Source organism: Neolamprologus multifasciatus, chromosome 9, assembly GCF_963576455.1.
Source record: "Neolamprologus multifasciatus chromosome 9, fNeoMul1.2, whole genome shotgun sequence".
NCBI lineage: Eukaryota > Metazoa > Chordata > Actinopteri > Cichliformes > Cichlidae > Neolamprologus > Neolamprologus multifasciatus.
This window is the reverse complement of record NC_140447.1, coordinates 8,120,164-8,145,352: the sequence shown is the minus strand read 5'-3', so window position 1 is coordinate 8,145,352 and position 25,189 is coordinate 8,120,164. Positions and strand designations below refer to the sequence as shown.

Sequence of the window (25,189 nt, the reverse complement as noted above, 5' to 3'; positions counted from 1 at the left end):
GGATAACATTTTAAAATCCCTGGTCCAGCAGGCGGTTGTGGCAATCAAGTCAGCCAGGGGTCTTGATTTTGGTGGTCTTCTGCTGTTGTTGTAGAGAGGCCAGCATATAGAAAAAATATGTCAGTCGTGCATTCCTAACACATCCTTAGACAGAGGGCATGACGTGTTTGTAGCATTGGTGGAAAGAGTCGTTTGTCTGGGGCACTTCTTTAGACTCTGGACTGAGGGTGGCACTCTTCAGAGGCCAGATGGAAAAATATGCCAGGCAAATAGAGCAGAAATTCTATTGTTGTGGGTAATGACTTTGTGTAGGAATCATGCTGAGTATATGAAAGGCAAGCCCTCCACACTCACACACCCTCCTCCAGAACCTCTCTTCTTCTTTCTGGTCTCCTTTCTTCTCCCTTTCAGTCCAAACAAAGCCTGCAAACTTCAATGCACATAAGCAAATAGCCCCGAACGCTGCGCAGAATTCACTGCAAAGTAAATATGCAAACATCCAGAGCATACGTGTTTGCAAGACTAATTTATGTTGGTAGTTACAGTCACTAAATAAAGCTTTCAGTGTGTGATAAGCAGGTGCTAACCCATTGGAGGTGACATTAGAGATTCTTATTATCCCATCATACCCAACATGCACTTTTTCTGGGTCGGAGAAAACAATTACTTTCGTGACGATGCTGGCTCATGATATTTTTGCAGTGGATTAATTAGGACTATAGCCTCAGGGGATAACTATCAGTGGTTTGCCTCCCACAACAGATGACTGTCTGCAAAAATAGACTCATTCTTAAACAGCACAGGAGTTGAGTCTATATCTTAAATCCCAAATGTCAAATCATTACCTTTTTTTCAAATCAGTTAACAGATAAATGTCAAGGCAAGCAAAAAATTAAAAACAAATAAAACAAACCACTTTTCTTTTGAAAAAAGTTACCATGACTGAACCAATGCCATTCAGAGAAGCTCGAGCACCAGTTGAAAGTGCTGTACAAATTCTCACCAAGAGCATCAAAATATTGCCGGTTTAGCATCCACAGAAGTCATTTGTCTATTCCAATGACACAGGAAGGAAATGCTTTTATCCCCGTGTTGTCCATCAAGGTAACATTAGAACACACATCCATGTTGCCTGCTCAACTCTACTGTACAGCCCAGCCTTCATGACCTCGTTTCCTGTGACGACTAAAGCAAAAGGACCAGAGGCGAGGAGGAAAGAGGTTGCCGTTACATCGGCTAGGATGTTTCTTTTGATTCAGAAGAAATTGGTTCTGCATTAATGGAGTCATTCTGCGGCTCGTCTAATGTTTCAAAAGAGCAAAGAAACAAAGGCTGAGGAATGATAGCCTCGGGCACTTTCTTCACATAGGCAGCATTTACATTAGCCATCACAGGTACAGAGCTGTGTACACACAGATACATACAGAAGTACGCATTTTGCTATTCAAATGACATTCATATACCCTTTTTTAAATTCATAGGAATAGTCAGTTGATAATAGTGATACTAATGGTTAACATAAAGTTGCATGGAGATGAGGAGCAATGTAGGACAATGAAATATTTACAGTGTTGCAGCTTTGGCTTTTCAACTTAACATTCACAGTTAAAAAATAATGTTTTGCCTAATATGATGTATACATTATCACTGAATACAGTGGTTTGCTGTGTATTATTCATCAAGTTCAATGAGTTAAATTTTTCAAAGATTAGTGATCACATTCACAAGACACATTCGCAAGACTTTCAACAATGTAGTAAATATAAAAGTCTAGAAATAGTTGTCCTTGCTATATACAGTAGACTGATTTAACAGCTCACCAAGTCCTCTAATTGGAGGGTTTCTGGAAACATGAGCTCTGATGATAATCAAGCTGAAATTAGCGGCAAGCTGCAGTCACAGGTGCCGAGTTCCCAAACGAAGAAACAAGGGCTAGCAATGCTAACTGTATTGATTAGCTGCTAGCACTTGGCGCCGCACAATCAGCATTCTGTGTACCACTGGAATTAGCTGCATCTGCATCCACTCCTCTGCGCCGCAACATGGTCAACTAATCATCATCACAAACCATTCAAACTTCAGGGAGAGGACTTTGATTGCTGTGGAGAGAGCGCTTTAAATTGCAGCTATTCCATCAGGTTTTTCAGAGCTTGAAGAACGCCTTTGAGAGTTAAGTTTTTTTAAGGGTTGCCATTTGTTTTTATTTCTTGCATAGAACACTTTTAGCATCTTAAATATAGATATTTGTATTTGGAAGACTGCCAGTAATTTAATTAAAGCAGAATATTTTTATAATCTAAGTGCTAACTGCTGTGGCGCTTGTATGTCCTAGAAATCACTTTTAAATAAAGAGTGGCAGTTCTTTGTCTTTTGACTTCATTTCCTTTCTTCTCATCAACTACAACTCAAGATTCTTCCTCTTGCTATCAGTGCTGTGGGAGCAAGTGTGTCTTTGCCAACCAACTGTGCTAAAATATCTGTAGCTCTAAAGGAAATTAGCTCAAACTGTGTAGCTTGTCCCTTCTTAATGCGTATGATCTACTTCATCACATCATAATAGAAGTGTTTGTAAAAGAATGGAGGGGGCAAGGGAGTAAAAAAAAACACATGATACAGTGGATCTTCTGTGTCTGGGAAATAACAACAGAGATGTAATGAGGATCATGATAGACATCAGGAGGGAGTCGTTTTACATCAGTTGAGCGGCTGGGAGAGAGTACAAGGCCTGGGACAAAGAATGGGGCATGAAATAACCAGGGAAAAGCGGATCCTATGCCTGACTCTGCTAATCTGATTTATTCCCCTTTTCCTATTATTTGTAGCAGCACCTGAAAGATGTAAAGCAGTCCAAACTGCACAGTGCATGTGGTTTTTAGCAGCTGCACACAGAGGGATGACAGCAGCAAATGGTGTAGCAGTGATGCTATGTGAGAGGAGTTGGTGAAACATGAGATCCTGCCACCTCCCCAGTGTACAAACAAGACATGGCTGCAAGGGAAGAGCATGTACTGTGCAACAGCTCTCTCCCACTCTCACCTCTTTCTTGTGTTTCCGAGCATCTTGCCGATTCTTATCTCCTATTGTCAAGATATCTTTTCTCATGTAGAGAGGACAAAGAAAAAAAGCAAATAGCTTGGCTGGAATGCAGAAAGAGCTGAAAAGTAAAATATGTAGGCCTGTGAGGATTGATAAATATTTTCACATGAACAGGGAACCAAATGATCAGTTGACTAGTAAGAAGGGTGTCTATGAAGGGGTTTTACCATTGGTCTTGCCCTCTCTGCAGCACTATTTAGGCTCTTTTGCTGCATGCTGTTTTTCATTACCTTAAGAGTTGTTTTAGGGAGAGTACAAACAGGGAGAGATTAGCAGCAGTGTGGTGACTAGAAACCATGGAATATTAATGAAATCTGTTCACTTAAAACAATTGCTGTACTGTTTTAACAAAAATACAGGAGCTGGTCAGCCATGGAAACCCATGCTTTGAAGCTCCCAATGCACAGTTTTTGTGCTGATGTTAATACCACAGGAGTTTGAAGTGACTTTTCCACACTATGCACTAAGTGACCCTGCTCTATAGCTTTACATGGTCTGAGTTTCTGTGGTTCCTACTACACTACCACTTTGCAATAATATAGTTGGAGTTCATTCTGGAATATCTAGGGGTGAAGAAATGTCAAAAAAAGTAACTTGTTGCAATGATGGCATCCTGTCACAGCACCACATTGGATTCGGTGAGCTCTCTAAAACTTTTTGGCATCCTTGATTTTACACATCTGTAACATTTGGGTTGAAAAATATTAGAATTCAAAGATATGCTGTCGAGTGGGGTGTCTGTAGCTCAGGAGGTAGAACAGGCGCACTAAGAATGCATCCATTGGTGGTTGAACATTAAGTAGAAAGTGCTTAAGGATTGGAGAAAGAAAGTGCTTGTTTGTATCGTTGTGAATGAGTGAATGAGGCATGTTGTAAGCGCTTTGAGTGCTAATGTAGAGTAGAAAAGCACTATATAAGAACCAGTTTTACCATATACCAAAGATTAAGAGGTGTGGCCCAATACTTTTGTTCATATAGTATACAAACAGCAGAACACTGACTACATATGAAGTCATTCACTTGTCATGTCATTGTCAGTCACCACCCTTAAGGTTGAGAGTAATTTTTACTAGCGCTAACGTCAGCGTCAGTGTTGCTAACAGTTATTTCCCATATCATCTTTGTGTATGCTCCGATCAAAAGGAGCATACACATTAGCATCTGTGTACTGACTTACAACTGTTATCTTTGAGACAAGCAGTTGAAGTGACTACCAATCATAGCTCTGGAAATGTATCAAAGGGTTACCTAGGCAACCAGAGACTGGAATGCCCTCAGCTGTAAAGTTATGGGCAATGAGTGGATTGCATATCTATCTATCTATCTATCTATGGTAAATGGACTGATTCTTATATAGCGCTTTTCTACTCTCCCGGAGTACTCAAAGCGCTCTATACAACATGCCACATTCACCCAGTCACACCCATTCTCACAAGCCCTTTATCTATACTTAGTGCTTTTTCTAACTACATTCACACACATTCATACTCCGATGGACGCATCAGAGAGCAACTTGGGGTTAGTATCTTGCCCAAGGATACTTGGCATGCAGACTGGAGGAGCCTGGGATCGAACCACCAACCTTCCGATCAGTAGGTGACCTGCTCTACCTCCTGAGCTACAGCCACCCCGATCTATCTATCTATCTATCTATCTATCTATCTAGATGGGGCTTTGATACAAACTCATTAATCTTATCTCAAGGCCCAAGGCTTGTCCTACTATCAGACAGCAGAAATAACAGTAAGCATGAACAACTACATTGTGCTTAAAACCAGAAGATCTCATTACCAGTAGGCACCTTATTACATGTATCTAATATGATAATGCCATTATGTGAAACACTGACTTGTAGACTGCTTTGGTTCTTCTTCACAGGCTCTCTAATATTCAAGGATCTTAAAACTTTGATCTCATTGTTTTAGCAGCACTATTTTAGGCCATGTTTGTAAGAATGAATATAAAAATGTTCCGTGTTTACTTCAATAATGCTTATGTGGTTTCATAGATGGTGGTAGGAAATCCACAGAGGACCAGGAATAACCCCATTAGCACACTGCTGGATAACCATGCAGAGGCCCAGGGGAGGTCATTATGAAGAAGCTGTTTGCTATCTACATATCTGTCATTAACATATGCAATGCTGATGACTTTTTTTCAGCATTTAACCTAGATCTACATTTACACATTTGAACCAGATTAGAACATTAAATAGAAATACAGAAAACAACAATTTATATATATATGTATATATATATATGTATACATATATATGTATATATATGTGTATACATATATATACATATATATGTATACACGTATATATGTATATATATATATATATATATATATATATATATATATATATATATATATATATATATATATATATATATATTAGAGTTAAAAAATTGCTAAAGCATAATACCAAACGGAGAATTTTCTCACCCTTCTTTATGGAGTCTGGTTCCGGTTTAGGGCCACGGTGGCTGTTAACAAGAGGTGAGTTTAGATTTGAATAGCAGGAAGATGTGACAGGAACAAGTGTGGAATTGTGTGGTATCCCAATGGTATTTCACATCTCCGTGCAAGCCCTCTGTGACGACCATCTGCAGAATTCAGTTTACACTTGACAGCTCCATATTTACACAGGAAGGCGGCATGAATAAAGAACAATTCAATCACAGGGTTCCACCTCTGTTTTCATTTCCCTCGCATGCAGAAAGAGAATGAAAGGAAAGGGGGAAGAAAATGAAAGAAAGAGATCATGTGAAAGAAATTACAGCACGGAGCTGGAATGTTTGATATACACTTGGACTCTGAAGGGGGAGTGCAAAGCCAAGTGTGTGTGTATGTTTGTGATGGAATGGGTGTGACTCTTTCATCTGAAGGAAAACACAGAAGAAATGTCTGATCTTCCATTGTAATCTTTCTGCTTTGCTTTCTGCTTTTTCATGTAGAAGAACCACAAACAACAATTTTCAGAAAGTTTCCTTTTTTTAGTTACCGCATTGTTTCTATCCTTTGATAACATCGATTTGTGTGGAGACACTTTGATTTGCATTCTTTTGAAGCACTTTTGAATTCATTGGAGGGAACAGGTGGGGAACTGGTCGCCTCTGTTTGTTGCTTGCCTTGAGTCAATTCCCTGACAGTGTTTAATTCAGCTCTTGGGAGGCAACGGGCAAGTGTTCAAACAAATGCCAGCTTCGCTTATCGGGGCCCTGCCTCATCCTTCGATATGTCAATCTCTTGCCAAGTAGTTCACAGACTGGTGAGTACACACAAGTTTGATTTCATGGGCCGCTAGCTGAACTTCTAAATACACAGGAGGACGTGTCCTCTGCCCCTGTTTGTTCAGTCATTTGATTAGATTGACAGTTCAGGTCCCAGGGGATGTTTCTCACTGAATATTAAAAACAGTAATAAGTGCAGTCAGACCTAGCTTTATGTGGTGGTAAGTACCAGTTTTAGCAAATGATTCAGAAAAGCAAATGGCAAAAGACGTGTTTGCGTGGGTGTTGATTTATTGTAACCATGGCAAATTCTCTTTCCAAATGAGTTTCATTCATTTTTTTTTTCCAAATCAGGATTGTGGCGTGGGGTAGAGCCAGGCAGGGTACACCTGAACAGATCACCAGTCTGCTGCAAGGCTAACAAAGAGTGCAAAAGCATTCACACTCATATTCCCACCTATGGAAGACACACCAATTAACTTAACCTTAACCCCCTAAATGCATTTCTTTGGACTGTGGGAGGAAGCTGGAGGTATCGGGAGAGAATCCACGTAGATACATAGAGATCATACAACACCCTACATGTGGATTCAAACCTAGGACCTTTTTGCTGAGATGCAACAATTCTACTACTGCATGTTTTCTTATTTATTCATCGTTTCTCTTCCATGTATCTCTTTAGCGGGCTTGTTTTTTTTATTTTTCAGTCACCATATCTGAAGGGTTTTCAAGGTTTGGGCAGGAACGTGTACAAGTATTTCTGGTTGGAGAGGACCAGGATCACGAGGCTCATTAAGAAATGCAGGTGTTCTATTTTAGAGTAACAAAAATATGTCACTTTGAAGGCCATTGGTTACATTTCAGAATCTCTAAAACTTCTAAGGAGATAAAAAAAAAAAAACAATAACCAAAACACACTGATTTACACTAATATACTTTTTTCATTATTCATGTCTGGAATTTAACTGCAGTTGATTCAACCCAGCATGGAGCAAGTGAAGAGGCAATATCAGTTTCCTCCAAGGATGCAGGATTCTGCAGGGAATTGCATGCTGTTCTACTCAGTTGTATCGATGAGGCTAAGAAAAGAAAACCCTTGCTCTTCTCTCACCTATGTATGTACATTTCACTAATCACTGTGGCTGTGTATATCCAATCATATGTTTTAAAATTTGAACTAAATCTTTAGGCACATTGACCCTGTAATGTTAAAATCATGCTTCACCAGAAAATCTACTTCACAACTTACAAGCGCACTCTTTTTAACCCTGTGCTGCAACCCTCCACTTAACCTGTGTCCAAGACATGTAACAATATTTTGTGTCAATGCTGCCCGCAATGACTTGAATGCCATGTAAGGTTACGACAGGTTTGGTTATGTTGTAAGTTAGGCCTTAGAATTCCCAAAGAAGAAGAAGAATGAAGCCTAAGAATGTTTATTGGAAGTTTGATAAGAACAGGGCAAAGACAGCCTCCTGGCACGCAAGAATCTGGAGTTGAGCAGGAACCTCTGTTCTTAAATGTAACGTTTCTGCCAGTCATTTGGATTTTTGATTGTTTTGGGGACAGAAACCAAGAGAGGAACTGACCATCATACACAACCTCCTTGACTGTTTCTGTGTATTTTAGATTCACGAGTTCCCAGTCAGAGTGTTCATTTGGATGCCTCAGTTCAGATTTCCCACATGGAATCCTTTAATCTTTTCTGCTACTGTTGGGGAATTGAGACTCTGTAAATAAGCTATGCACAGAGCACTGACACACTCGAGGCATGAACGTGCCACAGCAGTGTTTTGAAGCACATAAAAAGAAGAATGAAGTTGTATTGCTAGTGATAGATGAATGTCTACCTTGCTAAGAAGGAAAACATTTTTTTCCTTACTTTTCTGACTTTATTATTAGAACAAACTCATTCAGAAGTGATGTCAATCCCGTGTTCTGACATGCGACTTACGTAGTAACTGGACTGTGGTGTTAGAATCAGTCAGCTGCTTTGCTTTTGACTGCCCCCCTATTTCCACTCTGAGTGTATGCACAATGGCTCCTTGGCACACATCACCGTTTAGGCCTCTTGTGGCAACTGTTCTCACTGAGATGCCTGGGGACATCACAGCCGAGCTGCACATTAACAACTGGGGGATAAACTCATATATGTCCAACTATAATTGGATTACTTTGAAATTAAAAACATAGGTGAGATCTTTTGAGAAAGTGAAGAGTTTCATAAGCAAATCTGTCTTTTTTAGCTGTTCGTATTTACTTATACAGCCTGCAATTTGCATGCAGCATCACACCTTCTTTTCAATCTCATGTGCTTTGCAATGCGTAAATAAGTTGCAAGAAATACAGAACAGAATTTTGGCTCTGTGTTATTGTTTAGAAATGTGAAACAGCAAACACTTCCCCAGGTTTTCTCCTGTTCACTGTGTAGGGAGCCAAGGACCAGACAAACATACGGTACCAGCTGGTCAGCATTCCCTTCTGCACAAATCATTTGCAAATTATAAATGCTTGCATCTTATCCACTCATACACATGTGCACACATAACATTTATGAAAATGCTTGAAGCTTTTGGGATATATCCACACACCAGAAAGAACAGTTTTGAAGTTCCACAGGTTTGAGATATTAATGTTTTCCACGTTGAGTCTGGGTGTAACAGGGATAGCCTGAAGTACACTGTGTGCTGTGGATGATTCCTGATCCAAAGTATTCTGGTGCTTATCCAAGACCCAGGGGGAAAAGGGAAGGCAGAAAATTATAAAGAGGAGGAATCTGAAGATGAATATGTTTAGTAGCAGCTGAAGACGCTCTTAAACATTTGGCTAAAATGTTTGAGAAATTTGACTTTGCATGTGCACAAACTAGCTCGATGGAGGTGAAGAACCAACTTTTCTGTGGTGTAAGGGGGAAAATTTCACTCTTATCCCGAGAGTTTCTCCACAGGTGTAAAGCAGAAGTTGCATATTAACGCGAGAGACAATTGCTGACTGTTTATTGAGGGATTCAAACAGAGCTTTGGGGGCATTGCAGTCTTTCATTAGAATGCTGATCCAGTCAAAATGCAAGCCTGGAAAACACAAACCTGGTTGAAGAAGGGGAGGCTTGCCTTGTCAGGCATTTACATTGATACACCAAAGAAGAGGGCAGTCTCTCTCCTCTTTCCACTTTCCCTTTTCTCCCTCTGTCTTCCATTGTTCTGCTCCATGGCTTCATCAGCATTTTCCCTCCATCTGAAAGCAAGGGATTATGCAAGAGAAGCAGCATCAGATGATAGGTAACTCACGCCTCATTCCCTCAATACCACCCCCTCTGTCTTGTCTTTAAGTCTCTCGGCTGCTGAGCATGTAAATCTGTGAAGCCTGTAGATATGCAACTCAACAGTCAAGTCACTCACGGACAGGGAGCGCTGTCAGCACACACACACACACACACACACACACACACACGTTCAAAAACACAAAGGTTTTTTTTTAAGTCAAGGTCAAACGTTTGAAAATATACAGTAGTTGCATCAGTATGTGTATGTGGGAAATATTACGTACGTGGGTGAGCTGATACATAATGGAACGTCTCTGAGCTGCCTTCAGGACACAATAGTCAGTTCCAGCGTAAAGCAGCAGGATTGGAGGTATTGTGTGGTGAGGTTCCTGTGTATGAAAGCTGGGACGAAGTCAGTTGAGTGGTTGGTTATAACGCCCGCACTCCTTTTTTATTGTGCAGCAAATATAATAAAATGTAGATCACTACCCCACCACCACCACCTCTTAAATAAAAATATAATTCAGGTCCATTTCTAAAGAGACTTTATCCAGTGACAATGAACTACATTCACTCTGACAAGTTGCATTAATGGTTTATTGGCTCTCCCCAGCTATAGCTGCTTTTGGAAGAAGATTAGAAAAAAGTGTCTGGAAAAAAAATAAAGCAAATTTCACACAAATGCCCATTTTGTACAAAGATAGAGCCAATAAAAAGGTAAGCTATTGCCTTGACAGCTTGATTACACATTCGTTTGTATGAAGAATAGTCTGTTGCACAATAAATCAGCACTCCCGCCTGAGACATTTCTGCAAATGATTGCTAACACAAGATGTTCCCTCGCAGGATTATCCGAAAGAGTCAATCAGAGCAGAACCTTTGATGTGCTGTTCTTTATTGGCCCGTGTCAGAACTCATGCGAACCAACTAAAGTTGTTTTTATTGATGGCGGGGATCTTATGTGCAGTGCCCCAGAAACTCATCTGATGCTGTCAAGCTAAAGCACATTGATTATCGGGTGTCAGTGAGCGAACTGTCTCTGAACCTCATCTGAGGCGTTGAGTTGTCTTTTGAGTCATCATGCCTTTTCTGTTCGGTAGGGGAACTCACGTTGTCCTTTTAGTTGATGAAATCTCTCCATGCTTGGCCTTTAAAGGATTTGGTTTGATATCTTTTCCGCACTGGAAAACTTTCTGATCCTCGGATTAAAGCTGGATACATTTCTGCACCTTGGAGCTGACAGATCCAAGAACACAAACCTTCTTTGGAAAATTTTCATAGATGACTTAATCATTCATTTGAAAAACACTGAGTTATTTTACCATTAATCTTTTCCTGATATGGTGTCACGTGTATCAAGTATATGTCAGCCTAGATTTCCCATTACACAATTAATGTTAGCTCCGCAAACTGTATTTGATAGATTCTGTGTATCCAGTTAGTGATTCTTAGTACTGAGCCATTACTCATACAGTACAGGACCTCTTGTTTCATTGATAGACCTGCTGATTACACCCTCTGCATCCCAATAAACGGTTAAATACATTGTTTACCTTTCCCATGCAAATAGAGCCACTGTTGCATCAAATGTTTGTGGTGATATATTTTGCCCTCATTTAATAATGCTATTAAACTTTACTGTGCAATGAAAAGACCAGACTCATAGCCATTAGTGGCAGAGCAGGAAACCAAGTATGCTGTAATTTGCAGCACATTATCACCTCTGCTTCATTTTTAATGTAATGAGCCAATGTGGTGGACATCGACTGTGAGATTAGATACATCAAAATGAAGTGTATTAAAAGCCTGATTTCTGGATTTATATTTGCAGGGGGCACTGCCCATATATATCCATCTGTCACATAGGAATGGGTGCACATAATTTTCTTTGTGAATAAGTGTGATGTTGGCTACATTTTGTTCATTCCATGAAATATAAGAAGATGCTATCTTGTCACAGCATGCTCAAAAAAGCATACACCACAACAAGCAGCGCTTAATGAATTCTTTTAGTAAATTCATGTTCAGAGCTTCTCGTGTGTGTCACCCTGCATCAGCCGTGGCGGCTGCACAACAAACCAAAACAAGCTCAAGTCATGCCTTGAAGCTCACCATGGAAATCTGCCCAGCAACGTTGCATTCCAGGCATGTCTGATAAGAAAATGTAAGAGCTGGTGAATGGATGGAAAGGAAGGGGTGTGGGGGGGTCATCAGGGAGAGTTGGTCTTATAGCATGTGGCAGTAACTGGGGAGCAAAATGGGTGAACATAACAACGATTAAGCTAGCAATTTAGCTTCAATCCTACATTTGTTGGAACAAAGTCATATGGCATTTCTGGATTTTTGGCTAACTTTGTCCCGCATCAGACTGATGTTGAGTCCATAGTAGTGTCTCCTTAAAATATACTCTGACTCTGACTCTCTGTCTGATGTTATCATGTCTATATTCATTGCATGTTTCCAGCACCTTGTTGAATCTATGTCATGAAAGCAGTTCTGAAGGCAAAAGGGATAGGACATATGTTCTACTTTTGACTGATACTACAGTTTGCAGTATGTCCATCCATTTTTTTAATTGTTTATCCAACACAATGTCACCGTTCGGGTGGAGACATTTTAGAATCACCAATTAATCTAACACACATGACTTTAGTTTCTTGGAAGAAGCCAAGTACTAAAAAGACACTAAAACAGGCACAGTGAAAACAATGTAAACTCCACAAAGAAAAGCCCCAGCTGGCCTGTAGGTTCGCACCCAGAACCCTCTTATCGCAAGGACTACAGCACCAACCACAGTGCACACCGTTGGCCATTTACAGCTTGTAGGACAAGAAGCACAAAGTGAAAATGGGCAAGTGAGATTCTGTGAATCCATGTAGCAAGGCCATTTTCAGAGCACATCTTTTTTTTTCGTTTTACTGTGTAGTGTTCTTCACAGTTATAATAAAGGGACTGAAAGAATGATTACTTTGGATACTTCCCATAGCTAAATATTTAAAGAAGCGTTATATTTCTTTTCCAGTTGTACAATGAACCATATTAACAGAAAAAGTAGATGAACAACGTTTGCAAGGCCTTTAAAAATGTTATGTGGGTTTGAAAGTTTTATGAAGGTTTTCACATTTATGTTAATAGAGAAATAGCTATGTTGACTGACAGGTGGCCACTGGCACAGGTGGCTGTAGCGAGCACCTGTCTGCTGCTTTACGTAATCTGAATCGCTAAAATCGACTTTAGATATTTTTAATCCAATTATTTGTCAAATAAAACTGTAACTATTATTTGTCGTCTTATCCAAATCTTATCAACAATTGATTGTTGCAGTTTGCTCTGTTTTATAGTAGGCTCTTGACCTTACGATATAAAGTCACTATAAAGTCGAGACGAATGTTATTGTGATTTTGTGCTATATAAATAAAACTGAGTTGAACTGAACTGGTTAAAAACCAGGTGTTGTCCATGTGCTGTCTATCCATACATTTGAATAAAATTGCTTATCAAAGTAAAACAAAATTAACTTTGTGCCTCATGATGATAACTTAGCTTTCAAGTAGTAATAGAGTATAATGCCAGTTTCATTCAAATTTGTCATTGGCTTAAAATGTCATATCATTGTGCTGACACACTGGCATAATACTTGCAAATGCAGTGTTGCCATGGTGCTACAGAAAGTTTTCCATCGCTGGCAGATCTTGGGAGATGTAAACCTGCATTAAATACAAAGCTGACTGCAGGCTTATACTTAGATGGGAGGGGGGAGTCAAGGTACAGGGGCAGTCAGGGTGGAAAAAGGAAAAGGACTGGGGCTAGCGGTTTGTTCAGTGTAGATAGGGAAAGCCAATACTGTACAACAGATGGGTATAAAAAAAGATAAAGACCTATGATGGCTTATCCCATAAAGGAGAGAGAATCCATGAACACACAGAGATTGGTTTGGGTGAGTGGTTAAAAGTGAGAGAAGATGGGGTGTGGGGTTGACGGACGTTCATGGTGGATGTCCACATTATTGTTCTGGCAGAGCAATCTTCTCCAATCTTGGCAGTGCATAATGGAGGCACAAGAGATACCAGGTGCTGTTCCCATCTCTATTTGAAAGGCAGGACCACATGCCAGACTGAATTGGATGAACCTTTTATTGTTTGGCCTGCAGTCCGCTAGGTTACCACGCAGGGCCCCACAGTTTGCAGAAACCCCCAAGGACAACGCAGAAGGGAAAAAGAAAGACAGCACGAGGGTTATAGAAAATAAATAGCGGGTCAGTCGTGGAGAAGGAACAATGGTGGAAAATGGGAGGGAAAAAAACAAACAAACTTGAGGTTACACTTGTTGTAGTTAATAAAAATTTTCAATTTCATACACAGGAGCTTTGGCAATGTTTAATAATAATAATATTGTTTATAATGAAATGAAATGTATTACCCCAAAATACCCATGTTAAATGTGAGTAAAAGAAAATGCAGACTTACATAGAAATGAGAGTGCAGTCATGTTAGATATTAGCTCTAAATTACCATAACATCAGTGATGATAAGCACCAAAACTCAAAAGATCTCTGATTGTCCTTTTAACAAAAATATTTTGTCCTTCGTAATTTTAGTGTTTCAATCAAACGTGGAGATGGCACTTAAATTTACAAATGCATTGTTAATAATGCAGTGATTACTCACCCCTCATCATGCTTTCATCAGTGTGGCTGCAAACAACCCTCAACCAAACCCAAAAGACACACACACACACACACACACACACACACACACACATGCACAGAGAGACAGAAACAAAAAAAAAGAGATTCAAACAATTAAGAAGTGAAACAAATAAAGAGAAGGTATTTGGGAAGGGCTTTTATGGCTCTCTGGGACCAGAGATCATCAGATTAATAGCCTCCTCTTTTATTAAGAAAACAGTATTGTTGTATTTGGTCATCTGAGCATGACAAAACAAGCCGATCCTCTGCCTGCCACCGAGCTGATTATTGTCCATTATGTTTGTTTTGAGGACTTTGGTTGGACCCAAAAGGATTAGGACTGATTTAGAGAGTGAAAAGGGGGATTTGGCGGAGTGTGCATGCGTGAGTGTGTGTGTGTGTGTACATAAACTGTAGTGTGAAACAATCACTTTGACTCTTAAGAACAAGACCCAGAACAGGGAGCGTGGTGCCTCGTTGCCTGGTGACTCCGTTGCTAGCTGCACTGGCGATACAATAGGATAATGAAATCTCTTGCTGCTCCAACTCTCCGGGCTACAGCACAAATAGAAGAGAAGAAGAAACACACTTCAGTTCATTGTGGCGCGCTGGATTACGACTCACTTTAGGACGCCCTTTTCTTCGTCAGCGGGAATAGCAGCGCGAGACATTATATGTGAAGAAATAGGGAATCACTTCCACCAACACCTCTTTGATTACCATAAAAAATCATGCCAGCGTTTTGGATGGATCGCTTCAGAAGTCTACACAGACAAAGACAAGACTGCTGTGTTAAAGCAAAATATGTATATATACATATATATGTATATATATATATATATATTAGGGGTGCAACGATACTCGTATCGATATTGAACCGTTCGATACAGTGCTTTCGGTTCGGTACGCATATGTATCGAACAATACAGAATTTTTAATTTATTTTATCAACTTTCCTTCTGACTCAGTGGATCTGCGCTCGACAGTGCAGCCTAGGCGGAGTAGTCAAACCCAGATTCACTGAGCGCAGGGCAAGCTAGCGAGAGAGAAGCTAAGCTCGTTGCAACATGGCAAATTGAACCTCCCCCACCCTCATTCAGATCTGGCGTTTGGAACTATTTTGGTCTTCATGTGACATATGACCCTGAAGGTAAGCGCGTCATGGACTAAAGTAAAACAGTATGTTGGATGTGCCAGCAATGCTCAATTACATTGGTGGTAACTACTGCGTTAGCGGAGTTAGCTCGTTAACGTGTTGGCCGTCCAGCCCCACGCATGGGGCGATCCGCGGTAGCTCGTTAACAGAGATTTGCCGTGTTGTGGCGTTAACGTCATTTCAACGAGATTAACGCTGACAGCACTAGTGGGAACACAACGAATATGACTGCACATTTACTCCGACATCATCCTAGTGCAAAGACAAGTGGAAGCAGACAAAAACAACAAGCACGCATGCTACAAACTTTACCCGAGTCATTTAGACAGCTGTTAGCACATGATTCTCCTTATGGGGACCTGATATGTTTAATATGCTGCTGAGAATATAGCCCAGAAGAAGCGTATAGTATAGCTTTTATTTTGGAAAGAGATATTTCTCTGTAATAAACTCTCTTTTCCAAAGATGAGTGATTTCTCGATCAGATAGATTTATTTTTTTATTACTTTGTTGTTTCAGCAACATTAAATTTAAAAACTGTACTTTTGAGTTAAATATATATATATTTATAATTTTAATAAATGACAAATTAAAAAAGCATGAACATTTTTTTGTATCGAAAAAATATCGAACCGTGACACCAAATTATTGAACCGATAAATACCGATATATAAAAACCGATATATATATATATATATATATATATATATATATATATATATATATATATATATATATATATATATATATAGTCGTCATAGAGCTGCAGTGCAAAGATTCACAGTTCACAGCACCTGATAAACCACTGAAGGCCGCCTCCTCTGAGTTTTCGCCTGTCATTAGTGATGAGGCCTTCTCCCACAGACAGGTCACCTCAGGGATGGTGTGAGAAGAATCTATTACAGCCACTGTCACAGATTCTGACCCTCCTCTTAGACTGGCTGGACATCTTTTTTTTTTCCTAATCTCACCTTTCCTTTCCCAACTCACTTTACCTCTGCTCACCTTTCTTTCTTCCTTACCTATAGCTCTATTTCCTCATACCTCCTATCCCCGTCCTTGTTCATATAGTCTCACTTTTCTTTCACCTTTTTTTCTGCACGATGTGTGGAAAACCATATCAAATCATGATTTTCAGACAAGAAACTGAATTCCTTACCAGGTCACAACAACACAAACCTTCAGTTGTGACAGAGGAGAGAAAAGATGATTACCCATACAGTATCTAGGTCTGCCGTATCTATTGAATAGATGGGAGAGGCTAAAAGACGAGGAGAAACAAAGGCAAGGCAGCTGGTTTTGTTTTAGAGGGCTGGGGTGAGATGGGGGGGGGGGTGGCACATGTAGTGTTTTTATCTGTGTGGGTGAATGTAAAAGCACACTTGCTGCTCTTTTAATTAGCTGATGTGTTCATTCCCTCCATCGACAGATGAGACGTTCAGTCAGTCAGTTGTGGCAGTCGTGCCTGTTTAAACTGTACTAGTTGGTTGTAAGCCAGGGTTGTTTCTCTGATCACCGTAGCCACTTCCCTGTTTCTACTGCTCACTGTTCTTTTAAGAGAAATAAACTGGCAAGGTTTAAAAATCATTGTTTTTCTTCTTAACTTCTCTAACGTGCCCTCGGCGGTTTCTCTTTCTTTATTTCATTAAGGCCGCATTGTTTCCTTCCCACGTACTGTATCGCTCATAACCTTGAGGAACGAGGGAGGAAAAAAGAAAAAAAAATAGACTCCTACCACTTAAATTCAAAAGAGGGATGTTTCAATAGCATTGGCTGTGAAGGGAAAAAGAAAGAAAGAAATGTGGCCCTCGTGTATCCATGGTTACCTTGGCTTTATTGCTGTTTGTCTTGGGCAGCAGATGCAATAAAAGTTCTGGGACAGAAATGACTGGGCAAGGGGTGTAATTGCAGAAAAAACCCCACCACACACACAGGTGTTGGGGGTGCCGGGGATAGGAATTGACCTGAAACCCTCTCCCTCCCTTTCAAAGCTATCTGCTTTACAAGGGTCTCATTAGCCGTGATTGGAGTTCCCCTGAATATGCTCGCACATCATATTTTTAGTTTTCCAATTACGATTGCAAGCTTCAGGACTCTCAGGTATGCTATTAAAAAATGGCAAATGGAAAATTAAGTGTCTCTCGTAGCAGGGTGGATCAGACCTGGCCTCATTTGAGGAGTAATGAAAAATAGAGGTGGCAAGTCATGCATAAGCAAAGGCGAAGGAGGAGAAGCGAGAAATGAAAGAGAGGAGGATGGAGGAAAGGAAAAAGGCCAAAACAAGTGAATCTGTCTGTTAGGTGTCCTGCACGGTTAGCCACTTAGTGCATGCTGCCCTCTTTGGCACTGGACAAGAAAAAGGAAGTATCATTCCCACCTTCTGTCACCTTCTTTATTATTCCTTGTCATCTCTCTTCATAATCGGGCATCCGCTGAGGACCCAAGTGTTAAATGAAATAAAGACAGGAAAGCATTCACACCTCCATGGCCCTGCTAGAGCGGCTTGGAGGAAGAAGGAGGCGCATTATCTCCTGCGGTGTGGCCTCCTCAGATAGACGGCCCACTGGGACTCTGAATAGCGGCTGAAACACACACAAACACACCAATCTGTGCACACACACACTCAGGCTGTGGAGGATTGAACACTCAGGTGTTGTTTGCCACAGAAATGACACTGTTTAGAGGAGACAATTGCAGAAAATAGAGCTGAGAGGAAGAGTCGCAGAGGGGAGAGATCAAAGGGGTCCAGCAAATCCCTCTATACTTTTACTTTCTGCAAGAGGCCATAAATTGTGGCAAAACCGCTGCAGTGCACCTCCCCCTTACGCACACATTCACATACACCCTGTGTGTATTTGCCAGCTGAGAGTAAAATTGAGGTTAAATTTGAGATAGGGCCCGGGAAGTGTACGTTTTGGGCCATATAATGCCATGGTTTGGGAGACTGTCACTCCAGCTGCAGGATGTTACTGACACAACCGAAACATAAGATGAAACAAAAAGCTGGGATAACTCACAAAAAGAAGGGGATCGACAACATTGATTAAAAAACCGTATTGTCACAGATGACCAGCTGCTAATTATTGCTCTGTTCTTGGCTCATCATGGAGAGTGTTACCTTGGGGAGGGACACCCACAATGATGATGATGATGATGGCACCCTGCTCATCATTCAGTCACGGCCTCCTGGGGCTCATAACCTCCAGATGTCAGACCAATAGCATTGCTACTAACAAGCCTACTGCACATGTTCTAGCTTTGCTGTTTAAAGCTGAAAGGTGGCATTTGTCATTCAAATTAGGTTAAATGGGTATGTAGGGGTGTTACCAGCAGAATAACGTAGCAAAGTATACTCAAATCTGGAACCATAAAAAGCTGTGTCCATCGTCGACGGCTAGTCTCTACAATAGTAAACGCTCATTTACTCAGCAGTTATAGATAACAGTTAAAATAGAACAGAGCAAGTGTAGCATATTTATTTACCAATGCAGTAGGTTTAAGAAACAGCTGCTATGTTTTGGATTTTTATACTTGTGTACTAAGAACTCATGCTTTTGTGTTTTCACTGTGTATCCAAATTGGACTGCTCCAAAGTTTCTACAATAATGAAAAAGTCTTTTATTTCCACTTGTTGCTATCACTGTATGCAAATTCATTTTTAATGTTTTTCTTGCTAAAATGCAAACATCATTTCTCCAAAATGGTGAAAGCACTCAGTCACTGCAACCTACAGCAAGAATTTTGCTTTTGAAATGCATTTACTGATTGTTTTGTCAAGAAAACAATCAATTAAAGTAATCAAGACCATCTATAGTTATCTCGTAGATGTGATTTTATAGCTGAATTTCTATTTCAACTCTTTTTTCTAATGTTTCTTCTAATCTAATTGTCATCAGCAGAGGTTGTTTTGCCCATTAAAACTTGCAGTGTCTTACAATACAGCTCAAGTACATTGTTATGAGGTATCTGGAACATTGTACATCATTCATGTTCCTATGCTGTGCCACTTAACAAGGCTAACGCGTGCTGTCTCTCAGCCTGAAGGAGGGTTTGACAAATTTAAGGGAAAAGTATCGGCCCAATTATTCAACTTAAATTGGAGCCAGCGCTGCACTGATCACTTCAGTTCTCTTTCAGACATCACATCAGACAAACATCGGCGTAGCTGGCATACAAATGAGACGATGAAATGTGTCGGGGCATCAAAATGTTCGAATCTGAACAATGCGGCAAAAATCACTCGGGTCAATCCAAATAAGCTTTTGTCATTGATTGACCCGGGGGAAAAAAATGGGGATTTTACTTTCAAATGAAATTGAGGAGGGAGAGTGAAAGACACGAGATGCTTTAAAAACCTCTCTTGATTCATTAAAAGTCTCTGACACTAGACTGTGGGTGGGAGGGATTAATGTGAGCTCTCAGCCTGTGTTTGTGTGAGGCAGAGAGAGAGAAAGAGGGACACAGCTGAGTGATTCTCTTCATGTCCCTGAGGGGTAATTAGCTGTGGCGTGGCCTGTCATTGCTGTGCAGGCCTCTTCAGTCCGGGGACTCGGCTGGCTGTGTCATCAGAGTCGTAGAGCTCCGTCTTTGGGGAGAACAACATACAACACTCCCCTTTCTGTGGAGCCCTTGGGGGGTCACGGTGTAATAACTACTCTTTCAGACTGCACTCTTTGTGCTTCATATACCCAGTGATATTTCCAAACGTCCCTTTTCAATCCCACCTTTGTCCATTTCATTTAAGAAATTCATTTGTTTTTCTTTTCGTTGCATTTTGGTAAAATGCTGCTAATTTCTTGCTACTTTTGATTTTACTCCCGTAATTCCTTTATGACGCATTCTTTCCTTCATCTCCTTTTCCTTCCTCTGTTCTCTCCTTTTTCTTTCCTCTTCTGTCTCTAAAAGTCCTAAATTTCTTCATCTTCCTCATTTCTTTTCATCTCCCTAACCTTCCCACACAGTTCTTTCCCATTCATTCTTAATCACTTTCTTTAGTGCCTATGTACTGTGTCGAGACAAGGCACCATCTCTGCTGCTACAGCTTTCTTATCCTTTCTTATTGTCCACTGCAACAGCACCGGATGAAGACAGCTTTAGTATGCAACAACCACTTACTTCAACCCATGCCTCCCTCACATAGTTTTATGTTTTTCCTTCTCTTTATTCCTTTTCTGCATACTTTCATTGATTTTCCACAACAAGAAGCATGAAGCCTATCAATATTTTTAGCTGAAGATTGAAATGAATTGACAACGCCCCTCCACGAGTGGTTAAAAATGAGCACCCACTGGTCTGTTATTAAAAAGCCAGCAGCTAGCGTTCACCCACCCATGTCTCTGTGTTCTGCTTGAGCCCCGTGCTCACTAATGACTGGCCCCATGACCCACCTCAATCTAGTCGATCGATACGCTGCCTTAAGTGCTTAAAAAGACAATCTACAAGTGGAGAAAGTGCGGCAGTCATCGACGTGCCCTCAAAACTGAAGGTGTTTTGCAAGTATGATTGCGGGCACTTGTTTCTGTGGATTAAGTGTGTTCAGAGAGAAGAGCTGAGAAAAATAGCACAAAAATCAGTCTTAGTTGTGTTCTTTTCCCCCAAATGCTCCTGTAAACTGATTGCCGGCCCTACAGTGAACGACGGCGCCACTTTGCCCACGCTGTCTCCAACCAGTCCGTCCTGCAGGCCTCCAGTTATTCACAAAAATTGGTTTAAGTTTTTGTTGACACAGTGGTTTGTGTGAGGGTGGCTTTTTCCTCTACTTCTGGCTGCGTGGTGCCAGCATTTTTCATCCGCTTCAGGCTGTCTGCTTAACTGCTTTCACCTCATCACGATTTCCCACCAATCATAATCTCTAGTCACTGTGTGAAGGCTCACAGCGGGCACATGTACCAAAAATGGCACATGGAGAAGAATTTATCTAGTATTAGGAGAGTTTTTTTTATTTTTATTTCTTCTTATACTTCTGTGCCACTAAAATGATTTAAAACATGGATGTCAAACTCATTTGGCCACAAACAGCGCTTTCTATTAGTGTAAAGAAGTTTAACAACAGACTTAGTCCCTGAGATATCTTATTATTAGCAAAAGAAGTGCAATTTTAGTTTCTCGCATAACAGAGAAAGGTTGCTTTAGTAAATGAAAGAAATCTGTTGAAACGACTCTTTGGGTTTAAATTGCAAGAAATAAATATGAAAACTTTGTAACCTCACAGGGGGCTCCTAGAGTGGCTAAACACTCTGATCCCAAAGGCCAAAGGCGTCAAGGGCTATTGTGTCAGATGCTGCTAGCACTGCATTGGCATCTGACCCATGACAAAATTGGACCATGAAAGATAACCTCCTCTTTGAAATGGCAACTTAGTTCATGTTTAGAGGTTAGAAGGGTATCACTCCTGTCAGTGAGGAGACAATGGTTCATGTCTGCTTTTTGAGAGTTTTATGTTCTTCATTTTACTTTCTGTACTCGCTGCTTAGGATTAGCCAAACAAACCTATTTGATTTAGAAAAATATCATGATTTTGTTTAAAATATATCCAATAACTACAATAATACAAATAAATAAATACATAAAAACCAACAGTAAATCTCATATATCTGAAAATTAAGGACCTGATTAAGGCAGGACAGGCCCTGATAGATTATTGCTGGAAAAAAAAGAAAAAGAAAAAGAAAGGTGTGTTTAAGTCATAGTGTGAGCCCTATTATTGCTCTGTGTGAATATTAAGGTTCATTAAAAATGTGTGAGCCCTTTTCTGTGCCCCGCCTATTTGGACAGATGGCGTGGTCCACAGATAGAGTGCTACTTAGCTAATTATCAGGGCAGCATCCATGTCTACACTTCCTAATCATAGCCACACACACACACACACACACACACACACACACACACACACACACACACACACACACACACTTTAATCTGTGTGGGTGCCTGGAGGGGAAAAGGCCAAAGCTGCAGCTTTGCCAGTCAGAATCAACACATCACCACAGGGAGCTTCTTCCTCTTGGAGAGAGCTTAGAAGACCCTGGGATGGATGGTGATGGGAATAGGAAGTACAAAGATATTGGCCATCTGGCTAACCTTCTATGTGCTTCTGTCAATACTGAAGAAGTTCACAGTATCGAACTGAGCTGGATCAGACTTCTGCTATTCACCAGAGCAACAACTTAGTGCTACGATAACACATGCAGTTAATTTAGCTGACATAAAGTGGACAAAAATTTAGTAATGGACAAGGATGCTTATCCTCAGTGCTGGGCAAAAGGGCATCTGAAAAATATCAATATGTAGAAGCAATCCATCACATCAACAGAAACAAGAATAATTGGACCAAATGTCGTGCATGTCAGCGGCACAGCAGGAGAAGTGGGAATGATCTATGAGTTTTCCTAACGGCTCCCGTTGAGGAGAACTGCCACGTTGACAATATATAAACACCTTCACATAAACAAACGGAGAGGCGGAGAAATAATGGAGCAAAATTGCTCCTGTCAAAATGATGTGCACAACAGACAGCTGACATTTCACACCATATAGTCAACAATCAAGCCTTTGTTCATTAGCAGCTCAAGGCTGAGCAAAAACTGTCTGCATAATGGATGTGAAGCTTGCACAAACAGACTTGTGGACCCCTGTCTAGATGATTCGCGCAGACAGGAGGATGTGGTCTCCAAGGACGACCCCAGGTTGAGGAGCCCCACCTCCTCTCACGCCTCCCTCTGAAGGCCTGGAGGCAGATTCATCTGCAGGCATCTACATTCACTGTTGAGAGATGAAAAACACACACACACACACAAAAAGGGCTATCCCACTTCCAGATTGCTCTATATCCCTTAATGAATGTGACATTTAGCTGATATTTACATGCAATGTAATTTACATGCCAAACCGTACAACCCAGATTAAACAAAGCTTAGCAATTACACACAAGCCATGGCGCCAAGATTTACTACAGGTGACCTGTGTAGCTTGCCCAAGACATCCACTTAGTCCCGGTTTCCCTTATCCTTCATTAAAGTGTTACACACACACATACACGCACAAAAGCAGCGAAGTGAAACACAGTATCTCTACGGGGGGAAATTCTCAATCCCATCTGTCTGCTGAGGTTGAAATTGCTCTGCTGACAAGAGGCAAAATATCAATCAGAAGTAATTTCTTCCCACTGCCTCGCCTGTCAGCGCTGCAGTTGAATGTTGACCCTCTGTCATAATACATTTGTTTACCATTTACATCTCTCACTTCACCAACTCCAAAATGTTATGGCTCTAGCAGCAGGAGAATATAAAACATTAAGGTCATTTGTGTGCTCGGATCTCTCTCTCACTCTGCGCGTGTTTGCGTCCCGCCGGTTCGTAAATGATTTCACCTCAGCCGAAACGTTCCCAAGTAAAACGGGGCCGCACACCAATACGTTGAATTATAAATGCCAGCTGAAAGGCGGGCAGACGTATGAGGCCGCAGCGAGCGTTCTTTACATTAAGAAGATGACGGTGACGGGAAGGTCTGCCGTCACCGCCTTTAATGGAGATGTTGCCTGGCCGACAGGCAGCCAGAAGCACTTGTATCAGCAGGTAAGCTCTCAGAAAGCCTTTTGTGGTCTTTTAAAGTCTTAACTGAAAGACGCTGCTGGTTCTGGGGCAATTGATGCCATTCGGTCAGCACTATCTACACCGCGATTGTGTTATTATGCATTATGCTGCCTAAAAAAAAAGTTTAAATTGTTTCTGCTGCTTCAACACTAAACATTTGCATAGACCCTGCATAGAAATGTCAGGCTATTAATTGTAACTATCATGGCTGTTTCACATTTCCTATACCTGAGACACGGCATGTCAGGGTAACTTTAATTGATTTTTCACTGGGTCACTGAGAAAGGCAAGCCAGATATGGGCCTGGGTGACATAATTGACATTTGAAGTTAAAAGTCAAGCACCGGAGGAAGCACATTCCACAGCGAAAAAGTTCATTCAGCCGGCACAACTGTGTGACATTATAAGGATTATGTGTTGGGAATGAGAAAACTGGCTGCCAGACTGTGATTCGTAAATAGCGTCCCTTTGGGAAATGCTGAAATAGCTGTCATTATATCAATTTATTAATTACAGAAAACAGATTTGGCAACAATTAGGCAGAAAAAAAGAAAGACCGGCTTCCAATCTTTTCCTGTTGGTACTCCTTTCTTCCGCACACACCTGTGCCTACTGTCACATGTTTGTGTCCTTTCACTAAACCATCCCTCAGGTGTGTGTGAGCGTGTGGGTGTGTATATGTGCATGGTGCCTGGGAGCTAAGTGCCCATCTGTGGGCTTCCTCCCGAGACTCTTGAGAGGGCCACCAAGGCTTCTAATTATCCCTGACCTTCTGGCTCTCCCTCTCTCTGCCTCCCACTTCGGGCCCCTATGGCCATCTCGGGTCTCCTTTCTCCTCACGTGCTGTTTCCTTGCTCTGTTTGCCCCTGCCGCACGTTCAAAATCACCCATCCGCTTGGCTCCAGCAGCTAATTGCTGCCATTTGAGAGACAAAGACGGTGTTTGGTACGAGGCGGTCCCCGAAGGTCAGTCAAGGAGAAGGACTCCAACAACACCTGCATGTCTGTTTTAGGTGGGCAAGTGTTTGGAATCGCTTTGCTTTGACAGGCACAACTCTTTGTTCCAAGGTGCTCCATTTGTGAAGGAAATGAAAGCTTCAAAACTGGTCGTTAACAGCTAGCGAGACAAGGATAATGTAGGCCCCGACAAGATTGCTTTTGC

The 25,189-nt window shown here is 41.1% G+C and overlaps 1 long non-coding RNA gene across 1 annotated transcript in view; it reads right to left on the bottom strand.

Moving 5' to 3' along the window:
* Positions 1-25,189, bottom strand: part of LOC146510968 (uncharacterized) — a 395,415-nt gene that overhangs the window by 130,571 nt on the left and 239,655 nt on the right. The window lies entirely within an intron of this gene.